This window comes from Cynocephalus volans, chromosome 5, assembly GCF_027409185.1.
Source record: "Cynocephalus volans isolate mCynVol1 chromosome 5, mCynVol1.pri, whole genome shotgun sequence".
Lineage (NCBI taxonomy): Eukaryota > Metazoa > Chordata > Mammalia > Dermoptera > Cynocephalidae > Cynocephalus > Cynocephalus volans.
The window spans coordinates 127,514,533-127,538,827 of record NC_084464.1 but is presented as its reverse complement, the minus strand read 5'-3'; positions in this window follow the sequence as shown (position 1 = coordinate 127,538,827).

The window sequence follows — 24,295 nt, the reverse complement described above, 5'->3', positions numbered from 1 at the left end:
TTTATAACATAAACACTACATGTATTTATGTATGTATATATTTTTATTTTTACATCCAGCAATAAGATATTTTAAGCTAAAATAAGAACTCTATTTCAAACATACAGAAATGTGTAAAAAATACTACAAAACTATAAAATAAACATTGAGCTAGAACAGCTTGTATTAGAAACTTAGACTAGAATTAATAGCCAGAATGGTAATCTTAAAAGCTGATGCTAAACACCTTTTAGTGACATTAGACTAAATATAGCCCCTAATAACTCTCAAACATGGAAAAAAAGCCCCAGCAGATAGGTACTGGAACTTTTAATCTCACATAAAATAGGTGGTAGGTGTAGGATTAACATATCTGCAGAAAGCTGGGGTCCTGAGAGGGGTATCTTTTCAGTTAAAATAAACCTTAAAAAAACTTGGATGAGTAAAACTTTGTCGCGTAATGTAACATGATATCTGTCTCTGCGTGATGATCTGGATGAAGAAAATCTCCTGTGAAAAATCAAAGCCCCAGACCTGTGCTGTACACATATCTGTGGTCTAAATTTTCCATTGACATCATAGTGTTTTACTCTTCAAGCCAAAAAATATTAATAGAGAAACATTCCTAGTCCCATAAATTCTTCTAGCACCTGGCAGATGGAAATGTGAAAAGATTGTTAAATAATGTCATACCAATTTAGGATGCAGAATATTCCTAGAAGAGAAAAAAGTCTCCATTGAAGATGGACTCACTATTAAAAGCTATGAAATATATGAGGAAATAATCCACTATGAGGGAGAGTCAGTAAATCTAACAAACAGAAAAATTTTAGCTCCATGATAATAGAAACAATCTAAAGAAGACTGTGAAATAAGTGCATTTTAAATAAAGACAAAAGAACAAATATAAATCAGAAGGAAAGATTAGAATGTTATTTAAAAGGACAAACAGTTATAAAATAGCAAGTAGAATTCCAGAGGTAAAATATACCATCATTAAATAATGGACAATTAATCAGATGAACTGGAAGACAGATGGAAAAAATTATTTAGAATGTAGCACAGAGAGTTTTCTATATGGAAAATATGAAAGAGAGGTTAAAAGATAAGGAACAGCATAATTCCTTATGTTAAAAAAATCAAATTATTCTCAAAGATAATAAATAAAAATAAACCCAAATTCTATTAGTCATCTAAGTTAAGTTATACTGCAACAATAAATTACTCACAAATCTTAGAAACTTACAACACAAAAATATATATTTCTTTTTCATGTTTTATGTCCATCATCAATGTACTGTGCCTCACATTCATGTCTGCACTCCAAAATCCAAATTGATGGGAATCTCTTTTCTGAAACATTGTTGGTCTTCTCACAGAGATATAAGAGAACAGGATGAAACTATGCAATATATCTTTAAGCTTCAGCTTAAATATGACACATGGCACATCTGTTGCCATTTCATTTGTTAAAACAAGTCATCTAGCCAATATTGATAGTAATGGGACAAGGTTATATACTCTTTCCAAATTAATATTACCTACCATATTCTCACCTAGAGTTTGTTAATCAGCATCCACTTGGGAAAGCAGAAATAACTCTAGGTATTTCAGACAGAAATACATAATACAGACAATTATTTACAATGTGTTAGAAAGGCTAGAGGAGCAAAAGGGAAAGCAGTATAGCCTGAATGTTACTATTGCTGTTGAGACCACTAGCACAACCACATTGCAAGAAGCCCATACCTGTGGGATACTTAAGGATACTGAAAAATCTGAGGGCCCATATTTTCACCACGCTTTATGTGTTGTCTGCTACTGGTACTGCTAGAGGTTGACCACTGAGGCTGCTGGACAGTGGTAGCTTCCATGAACTAAACCAAAAGCCTAAGCTGCTGAAATTGCTGGAGTACTGCTGACACCACTGTCAAAACCAGAAACAGAAGAAGAGAAGTCAAAAACAAGATAGATATCATAAAAGCAATCAGAGAGAAAAGGCAGACACATGCACACATGCACACTCACGCACAAAATAACTAGATAAGATTGTATTGCTTAGAACCACAACAGAAGCCAGAATACAATGCAATGATGTCTTCAAAGTTCTGAGAGAATATAAACGTTAACTTAGAATTCTACATAAAGCTAAACTCATTCAAATGTGAAACTTCAATACATATATCATCAGGCAAACAAAAACTAAAACAGATTAAGTTTTGCAGAGCTCACTGAAAGAACAATTATAGGATAAATTTCAATAAGATTAAAGTAAAATCAGAAGGAAGATTACAAAAATAAATTTGTAGAAATAGTGGCAAATGTAAGCGTGATTTGATTACAAATGCAACAATAACAGTCATTAATGGATGGGTAAAAAACAAGCTGCAAATAAAATTTAAGACCTCATATTTGGATGATAGAAAAGAATGATGAAGATTACTGAAGCTAAAGCATTCTAGTTAATTGCATATTTAGAAGGGTAGAAAGGTCAATTATTTTTAGCCAATTGTTAAGCCAACTGTTATCTAAATATTGAATAATAACAACTGAAAAATCAAAAGCAAATGTACGATTTTTAAATCATAGGAGAAAGGTGAGTGGGATTATTATCTAATAGAAATTAGGAAAGGAGAGGAAAAATATAAATTTAGTTGTATTTGACATCATTAATGACCTAAGTACCGTGGCTTAAAATAGATTATTTTTATCATATACCAAGAAGACAACAGGTAGTTAGCTGCTAAGTTTTGTACCAAGATTCACAATGTCTCTGCTATTATTTACATTACAAGATGAGTGCTTTAGATAAAGCCAGCACATCTGCATTTCAGTCAGAAGAAAAAAGAAAGAAAGAAAAAAGTATGATACTGTACAAGGAGAGGAAAAATTTTCACAACAGTTTTCTTTTTATATATCTTTGGCCAAACTATGTTACATGTCTATTCTATCTTTAGAAACCTCTCCAGGGAACAGTCATCATAACTTGCTTTAACTGATTTTAATTTTTTAAAAAAGTGTTTGAAAAGAGAGTAATTGGAACCTTGGTGCGACCTAAGGGAGACCACTCTTTGCACAACCTGAATGAAATCCAATAGGAAGCAAGAAAGCCACCCACATCCCCAGAGAAGGCAGGAGCATGCCCAGGGTCCCAGGCAGGAATTGTGGGCATGCTCCCCAGACCAACAAAAGCAAGGAGCATACCTGGGGGCCCAAGTAAGAGCTGCAGGTAGCACCCCCCCACACACTTGACAGAAGGCAAGAGCCCTCCATAAACACTGCTTCCATACAGGTGGTCCACCAGAGCCAACACAGCTACATCTGCCACAAGGGCTCACAAACACAGTAACAGCCATGGCCACTGTACATGTAGCCATGGCTGCCTCCCATTCAACCACATTGACAAAAGGAGAGTCACCAGTAGAGTCTGGAAAAAGAGGAGGTACTCTCTCTCTCCTCAAAGCCCACTCCAGAGTAATGGAAGAAGCAACTGTTCTACCAGATAATCAGATATCAATGAAGAAATACTAAAAATATGAAAAACAAGAAAATATGACACCATCAAAGGAATACAGTAATTCTCAAGTAACAGACCCCATAGAGCATGAAACCCTTGAAATGACTGAAAAGGAATTCCAAGCAACAATCTTAAAGAAGCTCAATCAGATACAAGAAGACTCAGTTAGACAACACAATGAAATGAGAAAAATATACAGGATATGAAGGAGGAAAATTACAAAGAGATTAATACCTTAAAAAGGAATGCATCAGAAATCCTAGAATGGAAAGATTCATTCAACAAAATAAAAAACACAATGAAGAGCTTAAGCAGCAAGTTAAACAAGCAGAAGAAAGAATTTCTGATCTTGAAGACAGTCTTTACGAAATAACCCAAGCAGACAGAAAAGAAAAAGAAAAAAGTGTTTAAATAATAAAGAAAATCTAAGAGAGCTAGCAGACAACCTTAAGTGCACAAACATCTAAATAATGGGTGTTACAAAATGGGGGGAGAAAAGAAAAGGCACTGAAAACCTATTCAACAAAATAAAAACAGAAAACTTCCCAAGTATAGGGAAAGACACAGGCCTTCAGATCCAGGAGGTTCAAAGATTCCCAGACAGATTCAGTCCAAAAAGATCCTCTCTGAGACACATTGCAGTCAAACCGGCAAAGCTCAAAGACAAAGAGGGAATCATAAAAGCAACAAGAGAAAAGAATCATGCCACCTATAAAGGAGCCCCCATCAAAACAACAAAAGACTTCTCAACAGAAAATCTACAGGACAGAAGAAATTGGGATGACATATTTAAAATACCAGAAGAAAAAACCTGCCATCCAAGAATACTATACCCAACAAGGCAATCCTTCAGAAATGAAGGAGAAATAGTGTATTTACCAGACAAACAAAAACTGTGGGAGTTCACCACCACATGACCAACCCTGCAAGAAATCCTCAAGGAAGTCCTGCATCTGGAATCCAAAAACTGATGATTGCAATCACGAATACACAGGAAGAACAAAACACATTGGTATAACAAAAATGCAAACAAAAAAGAGAAGGAAACTATATCTTACCATCTCAGAAAACCAAAAACATTGACAATAAACAATAAAAGGGGAAGAAAAGAACAAAAGATATTTAAAACATCCAAATGAAAACTGATAAAATACCAGGAGTAAGACAGTACTTTCCAATAACAACTCTATATATAAATGGAGTAAATTCCCCACTCACAATACACAAACTGACAGGTTGGATTAAAAAGCTAGACCCAACTATATGCTGTCTTCAAGAGAGTTATGTCACCTGTAGAGACACACACAGACTCAGAGTGAAGGGATGGAAAAAGATATACCACACAAATGGAAACCAAAAATGGGCAGGAGTAGCTATTCTTATATTAGATAAAATAGACATTAAACAAATAACCATAAAAAGAGACACAGAAGGCCACTCTGTAATGATAAAGGGATCTATCCAGCAAGAAGACATAACCGTCATAAATATATATGCACCCAACACTAGAATACCCAGATATATAAAGCGAACACTGTTAGACCTAAAAAAAGAGACAGATCCCAATATGATAATAGTTGGGGATCTGAACACCCCTCTCCCAACATTGGAAAGATCATCTAGGCAGCAAATCAACAGAGAAACACAGGATTTAAGTGACACTTTAGACCAACAGGACATGACAGACATCTACAGAACATTTTATCCAAAAACTACAGAATATAAATTCTTCTCATCAACACCTGGAACATTCTCCAGGATAGATCACATGTTAGGTCACAAATCAAGTGTCAACAATTCAAAAAACATAAATCATTTCAAGTACCTTTTCAGACCACAACAGACTAAAACTACAAGTAAATAACAAATACATGGAAACAAAACAACATGCTCATGAACAACCTATGGGTCCTAGAAGAAATTAAACAGGAAATCAAAAAAGTTCTTGAAACCAATGAAAATAAAGATGCATCATACCAAACTGTGTGGGATACTGCAAAAGAAGTACTGAGAGGGAAGTTTTCTGCAGTGAATACTTCCATCAAATAATTAGAAGATCTCAAATAAACAACCTAACACTACACCTCAAAGAACTGAAAACATGAAAATACACAAAAGAATAAAAGTCATTGGTAGAACAGGTAAACAAATGAGAAAGAGAAAGAAATTATACCCTATCACTCCAAAAAATAAAAATAAAAATAAATAAACAAAAAAAAAATAGCAAAGACAAACAATAAAAGAGAAAGGAACAAATGATATATAAAAGATCCAAAAAGTTTACAAAATGTCAGGGTGTCTTCCAATAACAACCTTGAATGTTAATAGATTAAATTCCCCATTTAAAAGATATAGAGAGGCTGAATGGATTTTTTTTAAAAAGACCAAATTATATACTGTCTACAAGAAACTCACTTTACCTGTAAAGCCACACATAGAGTAATAGTGAAGGAATGCAAATGAGATTTGTATTCCATACAAATAGAAACCAAAAATGAGCAGGAGTAGCAATACTTATATCAGATAGAATAGACTTTAATCCAACAACTATAAAAAGGAGAACATTATATGATGATAAAGGAATCAATTCAATATGAGGTTACCATATTTGTAAATATATATGCACACAACATTGGAGCACCCAGACACATAAAGCAAATATTGTTGGATCTAAAGGAAGAGATATACCCCAATACAATAATAGTTGGGGACTTTAACACCCCTCTGTCAACATTGGAGAGATCATCTAGATAAGAAATCAATAAAGAAACATTGGATTTCAACTGCACTATAGATCAAATGGACTTAACAGACATTTACAGATCATTTCACCCAAGAACTCCAGAATACACATTCTTCTCATCAGCATATGGATCATTCTCCAGGATAGACAATATGTTAGGCCACAAGTCAAGTCTCAACAAATTTTAAAAAACTGAAATCATACCAAGTAAATTTTCACACCACAAAAGAATAAAATTATAAATCAATAACAAGTGAAACTTTGGAAACTGTACAAATACATGGAAATTAAGGAACATGTTCCTGGACAACCAATGTGTCAAAGAAGAAAGCAAGCAGAAAATCAAAATATTCTTGAAACAAAAAGAGAAGCACAACATACCAAAACATGGGGAATACTGCCAAAGCAGTACTAAGAGGGAAGATTATTGCAACAAGTGCTTACATCAAAATAGTAGAAAGATTTCAAATAAATACCCTAACTTTGTGCCTCAAGGAACTAGAAAAGCAAGAACAACCCAGTCTCCAAATTAGTAAATGAAAAGAAATAAAAAGGATCAGAGCAGAACTAACTGAAATTGAGACGAAAAACTGTTGCGAAAGATTGACAAAATGAAACACTCATTTTTGGAAAAGATAAACAAAACTGACTAGACTAACTAACTAAAAAAGAAAAGACTCAAATAACAAAAATCAGAAATGAAAAAGGAGACATTACAACTCATACCAGAAATACAAAGAATCATTAGAGACTATTATGGAAAACTATACACCAGCAAATTGGAAAATCTGGAGGAGATGGAATAATTTCTTGACACATACAACCTACCAAGACTGAACCAAGAAGAAATAGAAAACATGAACAGACCAATAATAAGTAACAAGTTTGAATCAGTAATCAGCAATCTTTCAACAAAGAAAAACCCAGGACCAGATTGCCTTACCACTGAATTCTACCAAATTTTAAAGAAGAATTAATACCAATTCTTCTCAAACTATTTCTAAAAATCAAAGCAGAGGGGATTTTCCCAAACACATTTTTTAAATTTTTTTTTCAATTTTACTTATATTTATTTTTGTTGGGTACAGTGTGTTGTTTCAGTACATGCATATACTGCACAATTATTAACTTAGGGTAAATAGCTTAGTACCCACTGGCCCACCCCTCTCCTTCCCCCCACCCCTTCTACTTCCAGCCTCTGATGACCATTATTCTACTCTCTACTTCTGTGAGAATGACTTTTTTTGTTTGTTTGTTTGTTTAGATTCCATATATGAGTGAGACCATGCAGTATTTGTCTTTTGTGCCTGACTTACTTCACTTAACATAATGGTTTCCAGTTCCATCTGTGTGGCTGCAAATGATAGGATATCATTTCTTTTTATAGCTGAATAGTATTCCATTGTGTACATATACCAGTTTTTTTTTTAACCCATTCATTTGTTGATAGGCATTTAGGTTGATTCAATTTCTTGTCTATTGTGAATAGTGCTGCAATGAACATGGGAGTGCAGATGTCTTCTCTATATATTGATTTCATTGCCTTTGGGTATATACCCAGTAGTGGAATAGCTAGACCATAAGGTAGATATATTTTTAGTTCTCTGAGGAACCTCCAAACTGTTTTCCACAATAGCTGTACCAATTTAGATACCCACCAATGTAGTAGGGTTCCTTTTTCTCTGCTTCCTTGCCAGTATTTTCTATCTTGTTGATAATAGCCATTCTAACTGGGGTGAGATGATACCTCATTGTGGTTTTGACTTGCATTTCCCTGATGATTAGTGATTCATTTTATGAGGCCAGCATCACCCTAATACTAAAATCAGACAAGGACACAACTAAAAAACCAAAACTATGCTACAGGTTAATATCCCTAATAAACAAATGCAAAAATTCTCAACAAAATGCTTGCAAACTGAATTCAATAGCACATCAAAAAATTATACACCATGGTCAAGTGGGATTTATCCCAGGGTTGCAAGGATGGTTCACATATGCAAATCAATAAATGTGATATGACCCATCAACAAAATGAACACCAAAACCGTACGATTATCCCAATAGATGCAGAAAATAACATTTGGTAACCCTTCATGATAAAAACTCTCAAAAAATGTGAAGTATCTCAACACAATAAAGGCCATATCTGACAAACTCACAGCTAACATCATCCTGAATGGAGAAAATGTTGAAAGCTTTCCCTCTAAAAATGTGAACAAGATGAGGATGCCCACTCTCACCAGTCTTATTAAATATATTACTGGATGCACTAGCCTGAGAAATTAGGCAAGAAAAAGAAATAAAGGGCATCCAAATTCAAAAAGAGGAAATCAAATTGTCCCTGTTTACAAGCAATTTGATCTAATATACAGAAAAACCTAAAGACTTCACCAAAAACTCTCAGAGCTAACAAACAAATTCAGTAAATTTGCAGGATACAAAATTAACATACAAAAATCAGTACTGTTTCTATACACCAACAACCAACCAGCAGAAAAAGAAATTAAGAAAGCAGCCCATTTATAATTCCTACCAAAATAAAATCCCTTGGAACAAGTTTAACCAAGGATGTGAAAGATCTATACAATAAAAACGACAAAACACTGAGGAAAGAAATTAAAGAGGACACAAGAAAAATGAAAAGATATTCCATGTTCATGGATTGGAAGAATTAATATTTTTGAAATGACCATATTCCCCAAAGTGATCTTCAATGAAATCCCTATTGAAACAACAAATAGAAAAAAACTTCACTGAAATAGAAAAAACAATCCTAACATTAATACGAAACAACAGATGACTCCCAATAGCCAAAGCAATCCTGAGCAAAAAGCACAAAGCTAGAGGCTTTACACTACCTGAATACAAAATATACTACAAAGGTATAATAATCAGAACAGCATGGTATTGGCTAAAAGCAGACACATGGACCAATGGAACAAGATAGAGAACTCAGAAATAAATCCACATATCTACAAAGTCATCAATAACTTACATTAGAGAAAGGATGGGTTCTTCGAAAAATGATGCAGAGAAAACTGGATATAACAAAAATAACAAATGCTGGTGAGAATGTGGAGAAATAGGAAGTCTTGTAATCATTGGTGGGAATGTAAATTAGTACAGACATTATGGAAAATTCTATGGAGGTCCCTCAAAAAACTAAAAAATAGAACTTGTATATAAGCCAGCAGTCCCACCGCTGGGTATTTATCCAAAATAAAGGAAATTAGTATACTGAAGAGATATCTGCACTCCCATGCTTATTGCAGCACTTTTTACAATAGTCAAGATATGAAATCAACCTAGGTGTCCATTGACAGATGAATGGACAAAGAAAATGTGGTCTATATACACAATGGAAAATTACTCAGCCGTGGAAAAGAATGGAATCTTGTCATTTGCAGCAACATGGATGAGTCTGGAGGACATTGGAGTAAGTGAAATAAGTAAGGCACAGAAAGATAAATTCTGCATGGTCTCACTAATATGTGGGAGATAAAAAAAAATAAGTGTTGAACTTTTAGAAATAGAGACTGGAAATGTGGTTACTACAGGCTGGGAAGAAGAGAGAGAGGGGATAGTGAAAAGTTGGTTAATGAACACCAAATTACAGCTAAATAGAAAAAAATAAGTTTTAGTGGTGTACAGTAGTTTTATGTATCTATAAATAACAATAATTTATTGAATGTTTTCAAATGGCTAGAACAGAGAAGCTCAAATGTTCTCATCACAAAGAAATGATAAATTTTTTTGATGATGAATTTGCTAATGACCCTGATTTCATAATTAAAAATTGTGTACATGTACTGCAATATAACTCTGTACCCTATAAATATGTATAATCAATGTTTCAATTAAAAAACAAATAAATTATTTTTAAAATAATAAATCAATTAATAAATAAGCAGCATATCAAGTACAGGAGCAACCAACCAAGTCTTTAAGACCACATGAGTGAGTGTTGTCACAGCATATCTAAGCAATCTTATAATTTAACCTTTTATTTTTATTTGAATTTTAAACATATTTTTGTTCATTTTGGAAAAAAAAAAAAAACCTGAAAGTCAAAACAAACTGTCAAGAATTCCACTGAATTTAAAATTATTTTGCCATCCTCCTATTCAATGCATGGGTATTCATAAATTATGAGTGCAGTGAAAATCCAGCAAGAGGAGGACCACATTTTCTCATTTCCTCTTGAGCTTGAATGTTAGGAATTTCTTTGCTTAAGAGCTTTGAGTCATCTATAAGCAATGACCAGTAGATGTAAAACCTCAGTAGTAGGACCCTCATGGCATCAGTGAAAACAGCTTGTGCTAGGATGTTTTTAAGATTCACTCCTTTTGTCTTCTTACTCTGACTCATTGGGAACTTGATAGAGCTGTAATAAGAGAAACTGCAAATGTGTCAAATAAAATAGTTTTTAAGTTACAGGCATTACAAGTAGGAATTGTAAAAAGGATCTAATAAAAATATTAGTAACACCAGTAGAGAGATTAATCTGTTTAGCTAATTTAAAGGAACATAAGCCATGAAAAATGGGAAGAGGGATTAGGCCATAAAGAAGTAATTGAGACAGAATGAAAACCCCAGACAACTGACATTATCAGGTATGATGATAAGACCAAAGTACTACACAGGTCAACAGGGAGAGTGTGCTGTGTTACAAACACATCATCATACATCCTAAATCCATACATCATAAATCTAGCATCACACATCACCATGCCACCAATCACCCACAGCACAGAGGGCCTCAGTTGTCAGCATCTTTTGACTGGAGACTTTATCTGACCATCTCCTGAAAGATACACATCCTCCTTTTCACTTCACATTTCAATCATCTTTGTTGACTGTTTTCAGTTTAGCCTATCCCCTTTTCTGTCCCTGTATCAGGGATTCCAGATAAGCATGTTACTTATGGAGAAGGACTCACAGACAGGGCAATTAAGGAACCATTCCCTTCTATGGCCTACAAGAGGATTACAGCACCCTTTACAGATACGTTGTAGTGGATTGAATGTCCTCCCAAACTCACTGAAGCTTGAATTGTGTCCCCCAATTTTTATGTATTAGAAACTTGGCCTACACTGTAACTTCTGGAAGGTTAGGAAATCCTATTATGGTAATTGAAAGGTGGGTCCTTGGGGCAGTGATTAGATTGTAGGACCATGCCATAGTGAATGGATTAATAATGGTGGTCAGGGACCTGGTTCTGAGGAGTCTAAAAAGAGAGTGAATGAGGAGGGAGGTCTCTCACTCTCTCTGCTTTGCCATTTCCCTGCCATGTGAGACCCTGGGTTATTGTCACCACCTGGGTTATTGTCACTTCACCAGATGTGTTCTTTGGACTTTGAACTACCAGCCACCAAAACTGTAAGCAATAAATTTTGTTTTCTTATAAATTACCCAGTTCCAGGTATTTTGTTATAAACAACAGAAGTGGACTAATACATACATCAATACCACTCTTTGTTCAAATTTTTGAACTGTCAATAAATTTCTTCTGTGTAATCTAGCAATAAAAAAATGGCATCTATGCTTACCTATTGATGTAGCATACAATATTGCATTGTTTTTAAAGCAATTTTAAAAATTAAAAAAATAGAAAAATATGGTAATGTTTATACAGAGCCTTAAAGTGTTCTTGAACATTGTAATTTTCCTCCCAGGAAATATTCTATAGAATTAATTAAAATAAATTAAATTTAAAATTTTGTATGCATGTTGAATTTTTATAACATGGAGGATTAGGTAACATGAACAACCTTTCTACTAACTAGAAATGCTGGATTAAATGTACAAAATGGCTTTCTAAATACATTGATGAGCTAAATGAATTTAAGGAATATTCAGGGACTGAAAAGTGACGTGAAATCAGGAACAAAAAAGTAAAGCTGAACATTGAACTTGGCTGTCTCCGGAAGAGGATTTGCCAAACCTAGTGAACTTGGACTTTAGTGTTCATAGCTTCATAGGGATTAATGAATAGGAGAAAAAATTCAGGGTATGGACAAATTGAGAAGTCTGATAGGAGGTCAGATCACCCAAAGGAATGAGATTTGAATCAGAAAAAAAGCAGAGCCTACCCTATTGCCAGAAGACAGCAAGGACAATGTCCTGTATTGAACCTTTCCACTAAGAATTGATAACTGCAAAGAATCTTGAGGCTGATAGAGTTCCTGTCACCTAGCAGAAGCAAATACAAAAACTATCTGGAGGTGCCCACTTACAACCCAAGCCTCAAAGATTTCCCTCAGATGCGGTTCCAAAAAATATGAGCTCTCTCCAAGTCTTGGTTTCTAAATACCATTCTCCAATAAAAGGAATCAGGGCTCCTTAGAGAAGTGGTTGATTCTGGAGCTGGGGCAGAGAATATACAAGATGAGCTTGGAACATCCTGTAGTGCCAGAAAATAAAGATGCACTTAAAAAGAAAAAAAGAATATGGAGCATAGTTGATTGATAGAAGTGCCCACTTGAAGGAGTACCTGATGGTAGACAAAAATGGGCTAAATGTGCTCATCTAAACAAATAATTATAATGCATCAAAACCTATAGAGTAAAATAAATATCCTGAGTACATATGAAATAAAAAAATAAATAAGGGAGTAGGAGTTGCTCTTTGTAGTGGAATTTCAATTAATTAACATACAAGGAATGATAGAAAAAAAAATCACCTTTAGGTAAACATGTTATTTAATAATTCTTCCCGGCAATTATCATTTATGTTGGAAAAATGAGATACAAAAATTTTTTTTAAATGAAGCTTTTGCATAGTCTCAAAATATATCCCCACAGCATGCTTATTAACTACACAATAATAATAATAATTTTACAGTGGAGGAATCTGGAGGGTCCAACCTATTACCAACTGATCAAAGTTAACATCACTCATCATATAACCATATTAAGATGGGCTTTAGAAGGGTACAATCAATGATATTCTTTGCCAGACATGTATAATCTCAATCTTATGAACATCCAACAAACTCAAATTGAAGAAAATCCTAAAATATATCTGACAGTATTTCAAAAGCATCAAAATAATGAAAGACAAAGAATGAGGAACCTCTACAGATGGAAGAAAATTAAGACATGACAACAAGTGCCATTTGGGGTCCTGACTTGAATCTTAGATAAGAAAAAAAAATGTTAGTGGAAAAATTGGCGAAAATTAAATAAGATTGATAGATTAGTTAATAGAATTGGCTCAATGTTAATTTTCTGGATTAGATAATTCCACTATGAATATTTAAGATGTTAACTTTAGGGGGAAATAGATGAAGGTTATACATCTATCTGTGCTATTTTTTCAACTTTTCTGTAAGTATAAAATTATTTCAAAATAAAAATTTTTAAAAAATAGAAATAGAAAGATGATCTCAATCAAAAACAACAAAGTCAAATGAAAAAAGGATTCTTGAGTTAGGGCCAAAAGAAACAATGGACAGGAGAATCAGAATTGCAACGATATTAGTACAAATTCACAATCCCCAATGCATTGTTCCAAAATCTTCAATACTCTGAGAGACAGATAGTTTTTTTTTTTGTTGTTGTTGTTGTTAACACAAATTGATTTGGCAACAAAACTTGGCCTGAGCTAATATTTGGCTTTTTACTTACTAATTTTTACTTATGTCACTTAATGAGAACATCTATATATTTTAGAACAAAAATATAAATAAGTATTAATGTGGGCACTGCCCCAGATGCCAATATACTTAGTAAATGAATGTTATCACCTTTCCAAAACTGAAAGTGAGTTTGAATTCAGAAATACATTTAGCAACAAGGGATTTAAGGATTGTGGATCAATAACAATAATAATCCATATTTGGTTCTTACTCTGTTCCAGGCATTTTTCTGAGGAATATGTATATTCCAAGTCTGACAGGAAACTGTAAGGAAATAAATACCTTTATAATCTATCTAATCCCCCTCTTGAATCATGCTAGTGAATAACCATGACCAAACCCAACCAGAAACCAGTTGTCTAAGGATCTAGGTGACATAGTCCGTCTCCCTAGGTGATAGCTAGGACAAGAAAGGGTGATGAATACAGATGAAGGGTCAAATACAGAAATGACCAGAAAAATTTTAGAATTAATACAATGTGTTAAGTATGATTAATACACTATAAATATGGCTAGGCAGAGCTTTTAAAGGCAAAAATAGAACATTTAGAAATAAAAATATAAATAATATAATTAAAATTAAAAACATCTTGTATGTATTAAACAGAAGACAGATATAGCCAAAGAGAAAATTATTGAACTAGTAGATAAATCTATGAAAATATCAGAAATGCAGCTTAGAGAAACAGACGTGGAAAATATGATAGGGAGAGTAAGAGATACATGATTAGAATGGGAAGATCCAATATACATCCAGTTAGAATTTATAAGGAATACACAAATTTAGGGAAACTGATGAATGCCAAACAGGATAAATTAAAAGGCAGATATTGTTAATCTCGATATAAAAAAATCCATCTCTGTGCTGTGTGTAAGAGACACTTCTAAACTAGGGATACAGTAAGATAGAAAGAAAAATAATAAAAGACATATCAGGCAAACAGTAACCAAAACAAAATTAATGGACTTACGTTAATACTTTTTAAAAGACTTGAAATTAAAAAGCATCACCAGAGATGAAGAAGGTCGATGCATAATGATGAAGCTCTCAACTTATAAACTAAAGAATTTATAATAATTTTAGTCTTTTATGCACTTAATATAGCTTTCAAATAGAATTGTTTTTTTCCAGACTGAGAAATATGCAAATTACTATTATATTGCAAGATTTTGATGTAACTTTTTCAATAAATGACTAAAAAGCAGACAAAAAGTCAATAAAGAAACAGAAACAGAAGGATTAAATAACATAATTAATAAATTTGAACTATTGGAAACAGATCTAAAGCACCATGCCTAACCACTGTAGAATTCATATTTTTTTGAAGTCTATACAAATCATTTTCTTAAAGTTTAGCACATAATAAGCCACAAGTCAAATTTCAATTGCTTTCAAAACATTGGTATAATATATACTATATAATAAATAATTGGGTAAGATATGCTATAAAATATTATATATAATAGTATGATATATGCTATATAACATATACTACAGTAATATATATTGCATTGTACAATGAAGCTTAAAAATAATAACAAAAAGATGACTAGACAATCCTAAGTTTGGAAAATTGAGAAAAACATTTCCAAATAAGAAATAGGGCAAAAAAGAAATTATAAATTTTCATAGGCATTAGAAAATATTTGGAGATAAATAATGTTTTAATTTAAGAAGTCATGTTAAAAAACATTGCAAATAAACACATTTGGATACAGCTAAAACAGTGCTTAGGGACAAATGTATAGCCTTGTTTAGAAATTAGAAAAGAATGAGGGCTGAGATTTAAGCATTCAAATAAGTTTAAATCAGAAAAACAAAATCCATCAAAAGTAGTAGAAGGAAGGAAATAACAAAGGTAAGAGCAGAAATCAATAAAATGAACAGAAAAAAACATACTTTTTTTTCTTGGTAAAATTAATAAAACTCAAGGAAGACCGATCAAGGAAAATAAAAAGAAGGTGCACACAGACACACACACGCACACACACTCATAATGTCACAAATAAAAAATGGGAAATAATAACTACATCTTATACCTATACGAAACAGGTAATAAAGTACCACAAACATATTATGGCAGTACATTTGAAAATTTGGGTGAAAGGATCAAGTTTCTAGAAAAATATAATTTATAAAATCAACTGAAATAGGAATAGAAAACACAAACCATCACTAACCATTAACTGAATCTAGAAATTCTTCCCATAGGACTTTTTTCCTGCAAAATTTTCCACTAAATTTCAAGAACTAAAAATATTTTCTGGCACAGAGAAGTACACAAAATAGAATTATAGAAATTTTGCACCAAAATATATATACAATAATTATTTTTAAAAGGGAAAAATTAAAACAACCTAAATGTTCAACAATAGGCACATAAGAAATTTTAGATTGTTTCCTAAATAGAATATTAAGTAGCCTTTTAAATATTTCTAATTTTTCTTTTTTCTTACATTGATTTTTTTGGTAACCACCAAAATTTAATAAGGGTTTATCACCTGTTAATTAACTGGTATTAGCTCTTATTTGGAAAACTTAGCACCTGTTCATTCTTAAAGTGTGGCAGTCGGGACAGACAATGCAGCCTGGAGACACTAATTACAAGGTGATCAGAGACAACAAAACATGAGCAGCATTTTAGAATGGACAGAGCATTAAGGTGACAAGTGACAACCAGCATGGATATGTAAACCCCAGAAATACTATGGGATGAAGCCTACTAAAAGACTTTCTGCTAAATGAATAGTGTGAAATTCTAGGGCATTGTTATTTGGGTATTAATGTTAGAACCTGGAAACATCTCTTCTACATGTGAAAAAATGTTTGCAAAGTACTGATAAGTGAAAAATTAATCTGGTACTAATCATGATCATAATGTTTCAACATTGATCTAATACTATCATATTATGTTTTAAAAGCCTGTATATGAAAGGATTTTATTGAAAGGAGATACATGTTAACAACAGTTGTATTTGTAGGATCAAATTTATATTTTTTCCATTTGTTTGATTTTCTTCATTTCCCTTTTTTCTGAGCACATAGAGAAATACTAATTATAAAAATTTCAAAATTATTCAATTTCCCAGAGCGGGCAAACAAGACAAAGGGAAAAACCTTTACAAAATGGTGCCTTACCAGGCACCCTTCCCAAAAGCACATGGCCTATACCACACAGCCTTTTACTTTGACCTAAAGAAATAAACAAAAATTCAGTTTGTGCTAAACCAGTACTACTTCTAACTTAGTCTTAAGCATGATTCGTGCTGCTGGCTGTTTGCTTCTTGTAATGCGTTTTCTGAAATAGCCACAAAAATATGTAGCACAAAACATTATTTTTGAGAACCCATCATTCATAAGATAACCATAATTAATTCCTCTGTCACAGACTCTCAAGGAACATTAAATTTTCATTCTGAGGTGAAATAGAAGTCTGTATTACATCAGCCTGGCGTTTTTCTGACTTGCCTGCTGTTGTTTGCCAACAACTTTCTTACCCTGGACTTTGAATTCGGGACTAAATGCAAACCACAGAGAACTACAGGGTCTAAGCTGCACTGCTCCTGGTGGCAAAAGAAAAATTTGACTCTCTAGCAATCAGTAGAACAGTCTCATAACTCCCACATCATGACTAAGCAACACTATTCTTTGCCTTTACAGCATTGGCTAGAATTGTCATAATGACAAATATTGACATGGCTTAGCGTTTCCCACAGAAGTATCTTGGCAAAGTTAAGATATTGGTTATTGTTGTCTATTTAGGCCACTAAGCCTTTGATTTTTCTAGCTAATGTTACTCAGTAGAGAGAAACTGGTCTATGTGACACTTAATCAAAAACAGTAGCTCCTGAAATACTGACCTTAAAATACCCCATAGTAATAGAATCTTTCTTGCTCCAGTTCTGTCTGTAGGTGTCTTGTTAAGGACTCTAACATCTATGTCCAATTTCCCCAGAGGAAAAATATTGAAAGATATGTATGACCTTCAGTCATTACCCAGTTTCATACAAATATGCCACTTTCCAGCCATCAGGAGAATAGTTCAATGAATCTCCTCATCATTGTATTTCCCACAGATATTCAGAAGGTATTTTAAAATAAAAATCAATTTAAGCCATGAACAACCTTTAAAAAACACAGAACTATCTTCAGTGCTTATACTTGTGGAGAAAAGAATACTTAATTTTGAAATATACAACTTTTAGATGTGTTTAAATCAAATAAAGTTTGAAATAAGCTGTAAGTGTTATTATTGAGAACCATATTAATGAGTAAATAAAAGTCATGTTAATAAGTAAATACATAAAGCTCTATATTTAAATGGATGCTTCTAAATTATTTGAATGAGCTCTTTCTGAAAATATTGTTCTTTGCTTAGCAACATCTTTTCCATTGATAGCATAAAGGTAACTCTTTTCTATCTAAAGTACAAGTATTTCAAATTTGCGGCAGTTTGCGGTGCAGGGCCTTTCACATTCTGTGATATTACGATCACAAATAATGAATCACTTCCATGTGGCCTTATTTAAATAAAGGCTATCACAATCAGAGTTGATCACCAAAAATTAGTCAAATAGTAATTGTAATTCTCCAGCCATTTGTTTCCATGATGACTTCTAGTTTCTGTGAACCAATGATTTATTCCTTGAATTTAAGAGCTATAATTTGGTTAAATACTTAAATCCTGGTTTTAAAATTAATATTTTTTCTCTCTAACCATTCCCATCCCCATATCCCTCATCATTTAAACAGGGGTAAGAAAACATTTTACTCTACTTCTGAGTACTCCATTGCCCCAAAGTACCTCAAGTGCAAAGGCTCTAAGTGCTTCATGTCTGCTTATGAGCAGAAACATTTTCAATACAGGCTGCTTTAAACCCCGGCTTAATGCTTAACAGATTGCCTGGTAGTGCAATCGCCCTTCTGCTTGCAGAAAACCAAAAGGCTCAGATGACATGAATGACACTGTAAATCTACACAGCTATTCATTTTATACCGACTTTCAGTGTTCTTAACCTCATCAGAGAGCCTGATAATCCTTAAATAATTTTGTTGGCTTCTTGCACTGTTGCCTGGTAATGAAAACAGAGCTCTCCTTCCAGCCACTGGCCTTCACATCACCCTTTGGGAAAACACATACACACACACACACACACATTCACACACATAGTAGATATGTTAATATGACTCAGTGTTTATTTGGGGGCCCCAATAAGCTTATTTGGATCAAATCAGATAATCTCTTTAGGTCCTTTCCCTTTGGGCCCAACAACCTAACTTAATAAATCACATATTTACTCTAAGTTTTTTGTTATTTGGTATGAGAAGAAAATGGTATGGAAAAAGCTGAATTTTTATTATCATTAATCTATAGCTAACTCAGCTTGCTGTCTTATGCAATACCATGAGAAACAGCTGGGTCCCACTAACCAGAAAGCACTTTTATGGTTTCTCTTAAGGGCCATTAAATCAATGTGATGAGAGCACAGCTGGACTGGATCCCGAAAAATTTATCAGATCCCACACAATACATAAAGGAAGCACGCAGTGCTGTTGCAGACTCCACACCAGCCCCCTTGCTTAGACTGCAGGTGGAGTTTAACAAAGAAAGCAAACTCCCCTATTGGGCCCTTGAAAATCTGATCTTTCCCTATACCCCTCCCATCTGTGTGGGTGTCTTCTTAAAATACCAGTTACTCATGCAACTATTAAAAAGATTTTTCTGGCTGGATTTATTGGCATGACTAGGACATACAAAGACCTGCTTGGCTGTCCCAGTATAACTTTCAACACCAACAGTCATGTTTTTTGCTTAATAAATTTTAGCACATGGAGGGTCCAAAACTACAGCCCTTATGAAAATTTAGAGAACACAGTGACTGAATAAAGGCTTCCAGTTAAGGGCCAATGCACAAATAACACTTCTGTGGCAGGAATAGGACAGCTGCCAAAAATATACATCCATTTTTTTTCTTTTCTTCTTTTAACTTGATTTCTTCAATGCTCTATAAGTGATAAATGTGATAAAAATAATTACTACATACAGGCTATGGGAAAAATTTTTAATGAACCAGCAAGCACATATTGGCAGTGACAGAAAAAAATAGAAGCAAAACCACCCAAATCTGTTGGCAATTAGGCATAATTATTCAGGGTTCTAACCCCATGGTCTCCCCTCTCTTAATCACTATGTAATACTATTATTATATAGCATGAATTCAAATCTAAACTGTGAAGTCACGCTGCCAATTTGTAACCCTAAGCAACTTATATAATTTTTGGAAACTCAGTTTTATCTGTAAAATGGGAACAATAAGAGAGTTTCCCTCCATGGGTATTCAAAGGATAAAGTGAACATGAAGTATTTAGCTCAAGGATTGGCATATAGTTAGTGCCTGCTATATCTTCTCCTTCTCTCCTCCTTTTCCTCTTCTTCCACCTCTTACTCCTCCTTCTTCTTCTATTTCCCCTCTATCATCATCATCATTTTCACTGTAGCACTCATGTCTCTCATGAGATTATAAACTTGACTATAGAGAAAGTGTCTTATTTATTTCTCCATCTTTCATAACACATTTAATATTTAATAGATACAAGCATTATTTAGTCAAGCCCTGGGTAATAAATCACTTGTGGTACTCTGTTGGATGAAAAAGTCCCCAAAATCAACATCAAATCTCATCCCTGACATATGGCTGGAGAATTTTCCATACTGCATAACTGGCAAGTTCCTTTGAAAATCCACAAATCTCAAAATACAAATTCTTATGCTATAATAGATAGTAATTACCATATGTCTTAGATACCCATGAGAACATATGTTTAGCAAAAGATCAAATAGGAAATGCTACATCATGGTATAATTAAATCAACTATTCTTATGTGACATAGCCTTGCTGATGGTGGCCACACTCATGTCTGCAGTTTGAAGAACTTGCTCTGGAAAAATTGATAGCAAAACAGAGGTAACAAATGAGATCTAAACTAAGAAATAACAGCTAAAAATCAACCAGCAAAAAAAAAACCCCAAACAAAAAATTAATTAAGATAATTAAACTTAGTAGGATTATCTTGCAGAAAAGACTAAAGATATTTTGCCTATTATGGGCAGTTTAGAAACACAGATTTTTTTTTCTTCTTCCTCTCTCCCCTCCACTTATATTAAGATCAAAAGTACACTCCTACTTTCTTTCCTCTCATAGTTATTTTAAGCTTAGCCAGATATAATAACGGCACCCTCAAGCAATAACAATGAACAAACTTAAATTTCAGAGGTTTACATTTTTTATTCAAGTTGAATTTTTTCAAGCAACTTCCAGAAAGCTCAAGTTAAAACTACTTACATTGAACTCTTAATGCCTTCTTTAAAACATTCTTTCCCACCCCCAATGCACAAACATATCATATAACAGCTAGAAAACTAGAGGTGAGATAAATGTCTTGTGACCTTGTTGACTCTTACAAATGACAGTCCAGCAATCATAGTGCTCTTGCATATAATATAAAGATTCCTCTTCACTTATAGTATAGTTTTGAATCATACAAACCCTGGTTTTAACCATATGGGTACCAATCATTCGTGTATGATTTATGTTTATAACATAGTTTACCCTATTTAAGTTTGGCTCAAAATGAAGGATAAAACCAAGGCCTGTTTCCAATTCCAATGTAGTTAGTGTCTCAGGATAGTCTGATTTGGGGTCTTCCTATGATTTTCTCATTTCATGATGCAGTTTTTCATGTGAATTTTATATTGTTTCCATCATAGCTCAACAGCCGGAGAACAGTGGAGGAAAAAACAAGAAGTAATTGAGTTATACTACAGGAATTAAAATCATTAAATATTTAATTGAGTTTTGTCAAATTCGCTACCCTACAGCAAAAAGGGTTCTTTCAATACTTTGAAGGGGGTAATAACGAAGCATCTGATTCAGATAAAAATAAGATTATAAATAATTAGTATCATTGTCTTGTTTTTCACTTGAGGTTAAGTCAACCAAGGTCACCATCAAACCCAAATCTGGACAAGTTTGTAGATTGGCTATTATAACTACAATTCATGTTGGCCATTAGAACATTATTAAAATGTACTGGATGGTGCCATTCATTTCCTTCTGTGGGCCTGGGGTACCCCGGGCAACTTGATCCTCTCAGTTAAGGGATGTGAAGCTAGAGAAAGGAAAAAAATAATCATGCATCTGGAGCAGCAGACAAAGCTGAGGGTTTTCACTCTACCTCCTTTCTGGCTCCATCGTACACAACCTAGAGAACTTTTGAGACTAATGAACAGGAATAATTAAAGGCAATGGTTAACCCCCAAACGGGCCTCCTATGAAACTGCATAAGCTTCCAGACCTCTTGTTTAAGCCAAGAAGGCCTCATCCTGTTTTTAGAAAGCCAGTGGTGCTGCAGGCTTCACAATAAGTCTCATCTCATTACTCTCCACTTCCCTAAAGCGTGGAGTGGTTTCTCCTCTGATACTCATGCTCCTCTTCACTGGAGCAGTCTCCAAGAAGGTGGCTATACCAACTGCTCAATATCTCCATCAATTTTCATTTGAGATTCCTAATTGCATGCCTCTTCCAACAAACTGGAAAATGTCCAGGATATCTTCTAGCCTGAAAGACCACGCACAGACTCATAGAGCGCCTTCCTCCAGGCAGAGACAGACCCTTCTCAGAGCCTTGGCTAAAGGAGTGCAGGCTGCATTCAGTCCCCATTGTCAACCCCAGCTCTGTGCCCTTGGGCAGAGAATAAGCCCCACAAGTAGTTGCAGAGGCCCTGCTGCCCAGAGATCTTTGTAATCCTATCTATTGGAAAACAATGCCGCAGGACTTCAGATCAGCCATGCTTTCTCAGATAAATGCTACAGTCCCTGTCAGTCCACCATGAAGCAAAATACAGAAAACTTAACCTTGCTTGGCAATTAACCGAAACATCAAATAGAGTGCCCTTCTGAAACAACCACCCTGTTTTCAGCCATTCACTTTGCCCATTTGTGTCCACATAACATTTTTAACAAAATGCTCAGATTTGGAACATTTTAAGTTAAACTAAGGTAGAATATGAACAAAATACATGCATCCAGACTACCTGAGTTTGATTAATACTTTTCCTATCCATACTGTTTTGAAATTAGAGGGAAACTTAGAGGTCAAATGTACTTTGAAACATATTTGTTCTTATAATTTAACTTAAATAATGCCTTGAATTTCTCTCAAAACTTATCGGCACTGTCCCAGTACACTCTCCATTAACTATCACATGGAGTATTCCCTCTCGCCATCTTTCAATTCAGTTTTTCTCTCCCCTCAGTACTTTTCTATTATCATTCCTTCTCCCTGATACATCACTCATTTTTCAGGGTTCAACTTGAATGTAATCTTTAAAAGTTTTCTTACCTCCTCTACCATCCTTCCACTCTACAGAACTTTACCCCTGTGGTAGCTTTTCATTTAGTGGTGTGCTAGAGCCAACTTATATTGGCTAACCAGTGTCAATTATGAGCATTTATTCTTAATGTTGTATTCACTAACCACACAATGGCAGCTTGAAATTGGCCAATATGGAAGTATTTAAATCACGTAAATTGGAAAGTGCTACAAATCCAACTTATTTGTTTATTTTTGACACCCAGTTAAACTTTTACCAGCATACCACTGGTCTGAGTGTTCCTATTACATGTCCGCCATAGAGCTTACAATTATTTAATATTATATTTTTTATTGTGTGATTTTTGCTGGATAATCTTTGCCACCTTCCCTTTAGATGACAAATTCTATGATGTCGGAATCCGCGTCACTACCAGTGATTCCCAACCCGGTGCCTAGAACATAGTAGACAGCCAATAAGTATTTAATAAAAAACAAGAAGTCACTGATATAGATAAAATACTTAGTTATAAAATATTTTTTTAAATTAATACATGATTATGGTAGAAAAATTAGAAAACACCACATATGCTCAGTAAAAAAAAGTAAGTATCATGCAGAGCCAACCACACAGAATCAGTCAGTTTCAATTTTGCTGAATGTCATTTAAAGCAACTTCTTATTTTCAAATATGTAGAATGGGTATAGGTATGGGTTTTATAATTTTCATGCAAAATATTATGTTTTAAAACACATATATGAATACTTACATTACCAGCTTAATGTCTTTTAAATGGATCATAAGTTCTTAACCAATAACTTGAGGAGAATTTAAACTTTTTGGAGGTGATAAACAAATCTGTAATTAACATTCATTGCTATATTTACTTTTCCATTTCTCTAATCATTTCCATAATCTAGAGTACTGTAATTGCTGGTTTAAAAGTGGGTATTTTTTTGTTTTGTTTTTAATATACAGATGGCCCATGACGTATGATGTTTCATTTACAATTTTTTCAAATTCATGATGTGTGAAAGCAAT